Raw genomic sequence first — 8,645 nt, 5'->3', positions numbered from 1 at the left:
TGCTGGAGTTCTAAGCTGCCAGGGCAGGAAAGCAGGAGGAGAAGTAGACTTGGCACATCAGTTGGCAGTTCCCAAGGGGGACTGTATAAAGTTTATACAGGGTAAACTCATAAATTGTTCGCCCTCTATAACACTGATAGATATGCACAGCTGTTTCTCCCCCCCCTCCCTGTATTAATACATACTCTGGGTTAAATAAGTAAAAAGTGATTTTATTAAATACAGAAAGTAGGATTTAAGTAGTTAACAGACAGAACAAAGTGAATTACCAAGTAAAATAAAATAAAATAAAACATGCAAATCTAAGCCTAATACAGTAATAAAACTGAGTACAGATAAAAACCTCACCAGTTCCAGTAAGCTTCCTTTTACAGACTAGTCTCCTCCTAGTCTGGGTCCAGCAATCACTCACACCTGTCCTTTGTTCCAGTTTCTTTCAGGTACCCTTGGGGGTGGAGAGACTATTCTTTAGCCAGCTGAAGACAAAATGGATGGGTTTCCCAGGGGGTTAAATAGACTTTCTGAGACCCTCTCCTCACTCCTATGCAAAGTCCAGCTCCAAGATGGTGTTTTGGAGTCATATGGGCAAGCCACATGTCCAAAAAGCCACGGTTTTTACCAGCCAAGCTGCATTCCTGGGAAGGCTCAGATGTGGATTGGCATCTTCAAGTTCATTATTAGCTTAAGTGGTTTTTGATTGGGCACTTAATTTGCACTTTTCTCAAAAAGCTGACCAAATGCTCTACTAGGCTAGTTAAAATCAAGCCAGTACACAGCCAATATTCATAACTTAGAATACAAAACTGATACATGCATACAAATAGGATGAATTCTTCAGTAGAGCATAACCTTTACATAGATAGGTCACATGGCAGCTGTAGCCTAAAACATATTCCAGTTCTGTCACATATATATTCATAAGCATATTCCATAAAGCCTTATGGGGGGCACCCTCACAGATCTGGCTCATCATTTGTATAACAACAGTATCTTGGTTTATTACCAGCCCATTCCCTTTCTTGTTATAGTTGAAGTGGGTTTAATTTGTTTCTTAAAGCTATTTTGTGAATGTTGTGTTCATGAGAGTAAAGAACTATTAATGCTACTGGATACAGCCAGTCATAATACCAACAGGTGATGTGCACCTTTTGCCAATACACCTTACTTCTGGCCTGCAACACCCCAGCAATTCAGAACCCCAGAACTCTCTTAATAGGACTGGTTTTGTTCAATATCTTCATTAATGATCTAGAGGATGGCATGGATTCCACCCTCAGCAAATTTGCAAATGACACTAAACTGGGAGGAGTGGTAGATATGCTGGAGGGTAGGGATAGGATACAGAGGGACCTAGACAAATTAGAGGATTGGGCCAAAAGAAATCTGATGAGTCAACAAGGACAAGTGCAGAGTCCTGCACTTAGGATGGAAGAATCCCATGCACTGAGTCAACAGTGTGCTCTTGATGCCAAGAAGGCTAACGGCATTTTGGGCTGTATAAGTAGGAGCATTGCCAGCAGATCGAGGGACGTGATGATTCCCCTCTATTCGGCATTGGTGAGGCTTCATCTGGAGTACTGTGTTCAGTTTTGGGCCCCACACTACAAGAAGGATGTGGAGAAATTGGAAAGAGTCCAGCAGAGGGCAACAAAAATGATTAGGGGCTGGAGCACATGATTTATGAGGAGAGGCTGAGGGAACTGGGATTATTTAGTCTGCAGAAGAGAAGAATTTGATAGCTGCTTTCAACTACCTGAAAGGGGGTTCCAAAGAGGACGGATCTAGACTGTTCTCAGTGGTACCAGATGACAGAACAAGGAGTAATGGTCTCAAGTTGCAGTGGAAGAGGTTTAGGTTGCATATTAGGAAAAACTTTTTCAATAGGAGGGTGATAAAGCAGTGGAATGGATTACTTACAGAGGTGGTGGAATCTCCTTCCTTGGAGGTTTTTAAGGTCAGGCTTGACAAAGCCCTGGCTGGGATGATTTAGTTGGGGATTAGGTCCTGCTTTGATCAGGGGGTTGGACTAGATGACCTACTGAGGTCCCTTCCAACCGTTATATTCTATGATTCTATGACACTGCCAGTTATTAAGGGCACAAAGAATGAGTTTGCACCAAAAGCATATATGTAGCTTTTTAGCATATAAACTCTCATTTCACTTGTATCCCTTTACATTTACACTGATGTAATTGCATTCTGAATTTATCCCTGTGTAACCACATAGTTATTAAATATTTGTTCACATTACATGATGGCTGAACTACATAACCCACTTAAGGTCTATTGTAACCCAGATTATTCCATGGTTCTGCATTTAGTGGGTTAAAAAAATAGCTACCAAGTCACTTAAACTCTAATTTAGAAGATGCAAGTACTGTGGGCCAAATTTGTCTGTCATTTACACTAGAATAAATTAAGAGCAATCCTCCTGAAGTCAATGTTGTTACAGTAGTGACAATGTTATACCAATAGAACAAAAACCAGCAGGATCTTATTAAGAGGGATAAGGCAAAGATGCCACATTTATTGTAAATATAATGATAAAGCAAAAGATAAAAGTAAACAACGTTGTTTGACTATTTATTCCTATCACTACTTATTCCTTACACACACACACATATATATATATATAATTTATATATTTATTCACACAATCATTCATTCAAGTTCTGTATAGGTGTTATAGTTACCAGCCTAGAAGTTGCTCATGCCAAGTTACTGGCCAGGTATCTTGGTCATGAGGATGGAGCCGAGTCTGTGTCAGATGCACCTGATGCTCCTGGAGGTTGGCAGCAGAACCAGAGACTCAAAGTCCTCAGTCTTTAGAGTCCATTCTTATAGGAATTAATTCCTATGTTAGTCTATGGGAACTGTTTCATCCTGCTGTTGTTGACTCAATCAGCAGATGGCACATTCCTGGTGGCTTCACGCTGTCCAAAGTGGCACATTCCTGGTGGCTCCACATGTCCACAGTTTGTATTTCTCATCCTTCCAGGTGATGGGGTGGATCCCAGTTTACCCTCCGGGATTGTCTGGTGGCCTACTTGACACATTCTTCGGCCGATGGATACTCCCTTTCTAGGCTGGCACCTCCCTAACCATCCATGTACATCAAGCATTCATCAACATACATTCCATATCTTAACCATATTTTAATTTACTGTCTCCACCACTTTCGGGGGGTGTGCTCATTCATTTGAGACTCCCGGCCCTTTAATCACAGAGGGTGGGGGGGTCTATTCTTAGGAGCCGTTCCTGTTACAATGAAGTGAAAGTCACTTAACGGCTTATAGCATTTGTTTACCTTGTATCAGGGGTGGTAACATAGTGTTCACTTCAAGAACAAAGTCAATTAACTTGTTTGTAAGTTTTACATAGTAATAAAGTATCTTTCACAGGACAGAAACAATCAATGGTTTCTACAGACAGTAGCTTACAAGTTTTAACAGAAGACCCAAGAGATTTTTGTACTTGGTGAAACTGTTGGATTTTAAAGTGTGGGGGACAAATTATGGGGGGTCATTGTCACTTGGGGGAATCACTGTTAGTACCTTCTTTAATACCCCTACAACAATTTTTTGCATGTGAGATCAGAATCAAGCCTAATGTGTTTATCAGGCAATTGAATAGCCTGGAAATACCCTGCCAGTGTCTGATGATTGGAATAGGTGGGCACAGTGCTAAGCAAATAGCAGTACTTAAAACTCAGACTAGTATTTTTTTTTCTTTTTTAAGTCTTTAGACCTTTTAAAATTATACATTTTTATCTATGAGATAATAAAACTATATTTGACTGTGGGATGATGTTCCTTTTAAACAAACTTTTTACTTAGAGGTAAAGCAGTAAAATTTGGGCCTGTGAAATGTGTTGACAAAACTAGCTTTTTTTCTCCAGTCAATACAATTTTGTCTGATATTTGAACTGGTCAAAAATTTTCTGTCAAAATCAGGGTTTCAGCTAAACAAAGATATGAATGGAAAATGTCTTTCCGAGGGAAATTTTGACCTCTTGAAAAAAAAAAAAGTTTTTTTGACCATGATATTCCTCATTATCTTTAGTTTCTATTGCTTGTGTGATTACTATTTGGGACAAACCCTGAGGTCTTTATTTGGCTTTTACTTATAGTTTGTACTTCTACTTATTTAGGGAAACTCCAACAGAAATAAATGGGAGTTTGTCTAGTAAACACTGAGTAAGAACCTAAGAATTATGTGGAGATTTTTGTTGTTGCTGCTTTGGTAGATGCAGTAGCTCAGGGGGTTGCTGATAGTATAAGCACAACCACGGAGAAGTGTTGGAAATTCACTCCGTGAACTTGACAAATATATGAAAGGGCACCTCCTTGTCTGGCTCACTTGATTCCATGTCTGCCAATGCCCTGGCCCTTGGGCTTCAGAGGGTAGCTTTGTTTTCATAACAACATATGCTATTTCATTTATTTGTCAAATGCATGGTTTGGATCCACCCTCTCTGCCTTTTTTCAATCCTTTTGATGTGCTTCTGAACATGACTGCAGGACTCTTGCATTCTCTCTGTTCTGGCGCCCTTATATCCAACAATTTTTTCATGTGGCTGTACTTTGGGGTAAATGGAATAATGCTTTTCACCTCTAGTCCACTAGTTCAAATCCATCCCTGGTCAGTATTGACCAAAAGTTTTAGCAGCTAATGGCTCTTTGGGTGCTATGAGATATTAATGTAGTCTAGTCTAGTATATCATAGGCATGTGTCCATATAATAAAAATCACTTCATTTTGCACAAATTGGTGTAGAAAGTGCCTACGCTAATGAAATGATGATGTCATGCTAGTTTGTGAGTGACTATGCTATTGCTTGTGGTAACCCTCTAAATATTCTCAGTGTGAGCAATTATTATTAATAATCTGTACTACAATAACGTTTAGGGCTTCATCTGAGATAAGAGACCCCTTTGTCCTAGGCACTGTTCAAGCACACTTAGGTCTAAATAGACATAAAGAAGTAGTAGCATCCCCATTTAACAGATGGGGAACTGAGGCACAGAGAGAGTAAGTAATTTGTCTAAATTCACACAAAAAGTCTATGGCAGACTCAGGAAGTGAACTCAGCTCTCCTGAGTCTCAGTTCAATGCCTTCGGCATGAGTTCAGCCTTTCTCTCTGAATTAAAGGTTTCCAGAAGATTGAATAGTTCACTCCAAGGTTGCTGTCTGTGTAGTTAATAGAACTGCTGTGCCCTCTCTCCTGGCAAACCAGACTGAGTGCTCACCATACATTACAGGACTTCAGATGTTACATTGAGCTAAAGATCAAGGAATTACTTCCTCTACATTGCATGAACTATGGAAAAATGGGGTCATGTTAAGCAACAGAATTGAAATGTTTCCAATTGTCATGGGAGCTGCAGATAAAGCGCCTGGAATGTAGGTGATGAAGTGATTCTCAGTGTGTCTGGCCCAACACTGGTGCAGGTATATATTACATCTACGTGGGAGGAGGAAGATTATGGTTCGCCGTCCCGGGCCAATGGGGGCGGCGAGAAGCTGCAGCCAGCACATCACTCGCCCGCGCCGCTTCCTGCCGCCCCCATTGGCCCGGGACGGCGAACCGCGGCCAGTGGGGGCCGCGATCGGCCGAACCTGCTGCGTCAGCAGGTAAATAAAACTGGCCCGGCCCGCCAGGGTGCTTACCCTGGCGAGCCGCGTGCCAAACATTGCCGACCCCTGTATTAGAGAGAGATGGGTTTTTTTTAGTTGTAAAGGCATGGATAACTAGTGAAATCCACAGCTGAAAGACAAGGTCAACTCATCTCCTCAGGTACAGCTGAAGAAAAGCAAATACCGTAGTTTTAAAAAACTTATTTGGGCCCTATAGGTTTTTCCACTAGCTGTTTCCCTGGAGTTGTTTCTGTTCCCTGATAGGAGGAATTAATCTTTATGTACAGGAGCATGCCTGAAGAAATCATTAGGCCAATGAATATTTCAGGCAGAGCATAGGAAGCACTTTATAGAGAGAGACATATCAGCAGAAAAGCAGTTGTAGGGAATTTTATGACATTTAAAATCTTTTCCTGTCCTCTTTTGGACATGGAAGATCATTATATTTGGCTACATGAGTCGACCACAGTTTTTAAAGATTGGTTCTTCCCTGATTGAGGGGGAGAGATTTACTGGCAAATGTTTAAAGAAAACTTTGCACTCTTCTTTCTGTCATCACATTCGCACTAACTAATTGTCCAAGTATAAACGTTTTTTGTTATTGCTGTCTCCTCTTGGGCTGTTGGTGAGGTTTAAACCTGGCTATTTTATTGGAAAAATTGTGAGCCTCTGCTGCTTGAGCCAAAGGAGAAAGTGCTTTAGCTGGTAGCTGTAGTAGATTTATTAATTTACTAGGCTGTACAGGGGGAGCGGGACCCACATTCTCCGAATATGGATTCCACGGTCATGCTTGCAAAGGCTGAGGGCCACCTTCTTCTTAGGCTCATTTAATTCCATGTCTGCTAGGGCTCTGACTATGGGGCTCCAGAGAGCTGCTGGGGCTCCAGAACAAAATATGTTATTTCATATATTTATCAAGTGCATGGAATGGATCCACTGGTCTCTACTGTATGTCATGCTATCTCTAACTATTCATCAGACACCACTATCATGTGCCTATTCAGGCCCATTTGAAAAAGATATATGGTGGCCATCTACCTTTTATGTGTCGTATTAACTGTGTTAAAGTCAGGGTTTTGGCCTGGGTTTCTGGGAACACTGCCCTATTGCTATAAAGTGTCCACATTATAGAAATATAACCATGGGTGCTGGGCTGGAGCATATTCAAATGATCTTTCTGGTGCTTGAGTACAGTATTACCTCTCCTGACCCTCTGTCCTCTCTTTTCCTCCTCATTACTATTCAAACTATTTGATTTAAATAAATCTAATGAATAGCAACTCTCTTCCTTATAACACACTCACTCCCAAATGCAAATAGCCAGAGTAGATGGAGTGGGCATGCCAGTACTTCTGAGGTGAATAACCCTGTTAATGAATAAAAGCTCACTGGTAACTGCTGGGTGCTCAGCACTTTTGCAAATGAGACAGGTGCCTAAATATGGCCTTGGGAGCCTAACTGTAGTCTTATATTTTTGAAAATCTTGGCTGAAAGATAGACCTCTTTCCAATGGTAAAATATCAGCCACATTTGGTTTAATATTTTGTTTAATCCTCTGAGCTCCTTTAATCTAGGTCCTCTTACTTAGGGCTTGTTGTTAATGTATGGTTTTGACACTGTGTGTCCGATGGTTGTTCCAGATATGGAATTGACTCTGTGATGGAGATGAAGATTGTGGTTTCCACTCCAACACTGGTGTTCTCTCCTTATAACGTTTATGTCTGCAAAAGAAGTTATTTGAAACCTACAGAAAACTAAAGCAGACATCTCTTTTTCCTGGCAATCCTCTGTTCGAGGAGAATGTTTTTGTTTTTTGTTTTTCCCTGGGAACACACGTCTCCTTTCAATGATAAATCTCTGTACCAAAGGAAAGTATTCTTTCAATTTTACTTTTTAAAATGCAGATCAAGCAGTGCTGTCAACATATATAGTTCCATAACAGCGTAGAACCTAAAAGCTTTGTCTTATGCCAGCATAACATCAGTGGTATCTTTCTGGTCTTTAGGATTAGGTTTACTGAAGCAAAAGATGCCCATCTGTCTAATCCATTCCAGCAGTATCACCTGACTTAAAGATGATTCATCAATGTTTATTTTATAACTGCGACTAGCTCAAATAGGAGCAAAGAATGACCAAACTGGCTATCAGATAGGAAGGAGCAGGAATCGGAACAATATCTGCCTTGCTCACTTTGTACTTGCCTGTGTATCCATGCACTCCTTTTGTGGTTTGCAGGAGTTGCTCGAGCATTTCATTAGTTGAATTCCAATGAGTTGGAACTCCTTGGTCCGGAAGATAGTATGTTAAAGTATTACCATGAGGTGGCTATATCAGTATATTTTTTAAGCCTTACTGACTAGCTAGAATAGTCAAAGATTTTAAGTGTCACCGGTGATTACATTCAAGCAGCACAGAAAATATGGCCTAGATTCTCTGTTACACCCATATTCCTTTGCGAACAGCTATAAGCTGCTATAAACTGTATCAATTGATAATGTCCAATAAGGGCATAGTTTTGGCCACACTCCTTCCACTCCTAGACTGTGTCCTTTGCAGTCTAAGCAGCCAAGGAGTTAGATGAGCAGGCTTCATGTCAACTGGCACTGTCCCATGCCAGGGAAATTCTCAGTTAGTAAGATACAGTCAGTTTGCAGCCCCTTGGCTATGAAGAGGGGCAAGAAAGAACCAGAGCAAGGGGAGAACCATAGATTGTAAGCTCTACTTAGTCTTGTAAACTCTTTGGGGCAAGAGACTATCTTTTTGTTCTGTATTTGCACTTAACACAGTGGGAGTCCATGACTAGAGTTCCTAGGCACGATGGTAATATAAATAAATAATATTTTAAACCTCATGCTGGTTCCGAATTGTTTTCTGACATAAAAAAGACAGGCTTTGTTTTACATGTATGTGGGTGGAGAGGGCATGTAGTGAAAAAAAGGATGGGTGGAAAATGGGGTTAATTTTGTATATAACTACAACAGACTGGTAACTATAAACATCAACTGGCA

Source organism: Terrapene carolina, unplaced genomic scaffold (assembly GCF_002925995.2).
Source record: "Terrapene carolina triunguis isolate 2854851 unplaced genomic scaffold, T_m_triunguis-2.0 Scaffold38, whole genome shotgun sequence".
NCBI classification, from domain to species: domain Eukaryota; kingdom Metazoa; phylum Chordata; order Testudines; family Emydidae; genus Terrapene; species Terrapene triunguis.
Note: the sequence above shows the minus strand (reverse complement) of the source record.